Below are 4378 nucleotides of genomic sequence, written 5' to 3'. Positions count from 1 at the left end.
AGATTTTTTTTTTTAATAGGTATCTACTTAATTTATTTATCAAATGACTTTACCATCTGTTTAACTGCCTACTTTAGAGTCTTTAGAAGTTTGATTACCACATCAGTTTCATAAATGTTTGAACGGTCCTTATCCCCTATCCATAAGTAGGTATACCTCTAACGCACCTTTTAGAATCTCTAGTTAACTTTCTTGAAAATTAAAGAGTAGCACCTCTATTTCAACCAGTTTATTATTATTATTATTATTTTGTTAGATATTAATTGCCCGATTCAGAGAAAAGTAGGTAAGAGGTCCTATAAAACTAGAACACAATAATGATTTTCTCCCACGGCTTTTTACAAAGCCTACCACAAACCCTTCATCCTAAGTATTGGTGCATATCGTTCTGGCAAAATCCTTTTCTTCCTTTAGGCCAGAGGTTCTCAACCGGTGGTACGCGTACCACTGGTGGTACGCGGATACATTTTAGGTGGTACGCAGTCATATAATTATTATATTAAGGACAAACAACAACAGGGAGCTCACTGGGATCTGTTTAAAATTAAATGACTGTTCAGTGTACTAATTTAAGATTGTTTTTAATGCACAATTTCATTTTGTATCTAGAAGTAAATTCTATGTACAATGTACATGTACTAATTTAAGATTGTTTTTAATGTACAATTTCATTTTGTATCTAAGTAAATTCTATGTACAATGTACATACATACATACATACATACATTACATACAGTTGTAGCATGCATTTTCATTTTCCTAAACATGACCAAATGTAATTTTTCTTTTGCGATTATGTTCGCGGATTTGGCAATTATGTTCGCGGATTCGCGTCCCGAATCGACATTTTGGATATTTGGCAAGCCTACCTCTTACCCCTCAAATTTTGAGTAAATAGTAAATACCCATCAAAAACAAAAATAGGTCAAGTTTCTATCCAAAAATATCGGCCTAAAAGAAGTTTTTCCTCTTTTTGTTGGCTACATAGCTACTAAGATGCTTTTTTTTAGGGAGATTGTGTTTGACAATATTGGATTGAGTGGAACGCGGGAATATGTATGGCGTGTATGGCGGCCATACAACTCAAAAGTTCACTCTAATGCCCATAAATATTAATGGCATGTATAAGTCTACGTAAGAACAAGGACTTCTTACCACCCTGTACACATTAAGCACGAGATCCAAAGAGTAGTAATTTAATTACCTCTTTGGGGGCCACACCTTACCATGACGATCACTAGTACCATAACACTATGTATGTACCTATAGTGGACATCCGATATATGATCAGAAATCAGACTAATGTATAATGGGGGGGAACTTTAAGCAACTTTGACTGCTTCTAATAATGACTTTGAGCAAGTTTGGCTGCTTCTAATGACTTCATTACTTCAAGTCACGAGCGAGGAGACCATGTAAATATCAGCTTAGTCCGGTCTGAGTGGGGAATGGCATCGCCCAAAATGAAGATGGAGGAGAAATCGGGCCGAATCATTCATATTTTTTGTGCCCAGGAAATCGAGAATTCTGTATGCTTTATATTTGAATCATTGAACTGTGTAGACTTTAGAGCTCAATCAGAAAAGGGCCCCGATAAGACGAAGCCCCAAAAACCCGATCAGAAAGTTCAGACCCAAAAAGAATCGGGAATTTCTGTGTGTTTAACATAGGTATCTACTCAGGATATACCTAATATTCGTATTTCGTACCTATAGGTGATTAGGTGAGCAATTTTGTAAAGGTGAGCAATCTAAATGCAAAATCGTCGTTCGCGAATTTCAAAGATTCAAACTTGAACAAACCCAGGAATTTATTTTTCACGAACAACGACCGAGTATCCTCCCGGATCACAAAATCTATTACTCGGAATCGGTTAGGTTATATTTAAATTGAAAAATCAATTTAATTTAATTTAATCTCTTGCTGCAAGTGAGATGCAAAACACTGTGTTATCTTGTATCTGGAAATAGGAGCTGGCAGTATGCATATTTATGCATATTTTATTGCATATTGTGCTTTCATGGGCGTGATATATGGGATTAGCCCATTGCAGGATGTGAACTTGTACCTGCCAGTTTCTGTGCCGATTTTATTCAAAATGCACAATTTTAGTGGATATCACATCATACCTACCTAACTACGAGTATTTACTAAGTTTAGTGATTCCTTTACAATCATTTTCATATTTATTTTTATTATTATTATTATTATTATTATTATTATTATTATTATTATTATTATTATTATTATTATTACTATTATTTTTACACTGGTAGTGTGCCGTCACTGGTGGCTGCTCCAAAAGTACTCAATTGTCCTCACGAGGCTGAGTCTCCAAAAATGGAGCCGAACTTAAACCCCACTCGGTCAACAGAGGTTGCTTAAAATTTCCAACAATACAGAATGCAGAAATAAGTCACAAATTGTGGATAATGCGATTAGGTGGCATAAAAAAAAGCGACGTCCACAACGAACACCTTGTGGCATCTCGTCCAATTTTCGCACAAGTGTGTACGAACCTTGTTTGAGCAGATGTCTGGGATCTTGCCTAATGGCATACCGAACGTCCTAACTGCCACACTGATGGGCCTGACACAATCTCTGAACTCATAGAGAGAGAGAGAGAGAGAGAGAGAGAGAGAGAGAGAGAGAGAGAGAGAGAGAGGAAGGCAAATCAAAGGAATAACATAATAGGTAGAAGAAGAATAAGGAATGAATAAGAATGAAGAATGAAACGCTAGGTAGAAGAAGATGATCAAACAGAAGCAGTTTGAAACTTAACCCTGCCATGTCTCAAAACTCAAAACCTACAGAGGCATCCATCTTTTTTTTCTTTTATTTTTTTCCGAGGCTTGGAGAACTACATATATGTATATGGTGCAATTATATACACACACTAGTGAAACGCGTTTCAGGTAGGTATGTACATAGGTGTCTATTAGGTAGTTTCTAAGGGTCTTATCATCCCGAAAGCGAAGAGAGAGGAAGACAGGCTAGGAGAACTATACGGTGCAATTATACACACACTAGTGAAACGCGTTGTATAGGTGTTTATTAGGTAGTTTGTCCTCATTTCTAAGAGTCTTATATATATCATCCCGAAAACGAAGAGAGAGGAAGACAGGCTATAGGAGAAAGCCATCAGCCTTTCCGGAAACGAACCTTAGCAATTTAGGATAAAATCCGCACCGGGCAAGAATGGAACCTGCGACTTAGCGCTGAAATGGCTTCAAAGAAAATTTGGCACTCCTAATTAACTTGAAGGGTAGCGCGTCTGCCTTATAAGCGCTAGGCCGCAAGTTCGATTCCCGCCAGGACGGCTGGCTTTCTCCTATCCTGTCCTCTTCCCTTCGCTTTCGGGACGATATACGACCTCCGTTGTTACAGTTCCCTCCATCGAACATATTAAAAAAAAACACAGAAGAGACAATACCTATAGTGGACTTGCACCGGGTCAAATCTAACGTAAAAGGAGAATTATCCAATTAAAATGGAATAAATTGACCATGGCTACTCACCAGTGAAGAGCTGAGAAGTTCGAGCTCCGCAGAAACTTCAGGGACGGAAGTAGGGAAAACTTGCCGTAGGTACGGACCATCAGAGACCCTTTGATTTTTTCCCCTTCATTATCGGATTGATAATGAAGGATAAAGGATAATTGATAATGAAGGATAATTAAGGATTTTCATTGATGATATTGGGAACCGGCTCTGCGTAAAGACAGGTGACGTGAAGGCGAAATCCTTCCTCTACCAAAGGATTGGTTTGACCGTCCAGCGCGGGAATGGGGCAAGTGTGGAGGGGACCTTCCCAGCTGGAGACAGATTTGACGAGGTGTTTGGCTTGTAATCTTAAATTACTATGTTTTTCTGTGGTTGATTCTCAAAATAAATAACTTGGATATTCAAAAGTCCCATTGTGCCAACATTTTCATTTGATCAAGAGGGAAAATGATAACGTTTAGAAATGGTGAACTATTTCCAATGTACCACTGAAGATGCCGTAACTGGCGAAACGTCATTTGGTGAAAAATAAATTAATTTTGTAAAAAAAAAAAACTAAAGATTATTATTCTCCTTCTTGATTTTTAGTTGTTTTGCCAAGTGTAGTGTATGCCTTTGAAAGTTACCCAACTTTTAAATATTATTTTAATTGACAATAGCCCTTCTTAGGCCGGCCCTGGTTGGACATGATACCAATTATCAATTATTTTATTGTACACCGTACCAAGCGAGCAATAAATATCTAATGTCACTCTCCATCATACAGACAGACATACCAACGACAACCTATCTCCATACAGAATAGCCTATTATTGGACACAAGTCGTGGCTCTCTCTCTCTCTCTCTGTCTCTCTTTTCTTTCAATCTTTCTCTC

The sequence above is a fragment of the Diaphorina citri genome, unplaced genomic scaffold (genome assembly GCF_000475195.1).
Source record: "Diaphorina citri unplaced genomic scaffold, Diaci psyllid genome assembly version 1.1 scaffold259, whole genome shotgun sequence".
NCBI lineage: Eukaryota > Metazoa > Arthropoda > Insecta > Hemiptera > Psyllidae > Diaphorina > Diaphorina citri.
This window is presented reverse-complemented; position numbering follows the sequence as displayed.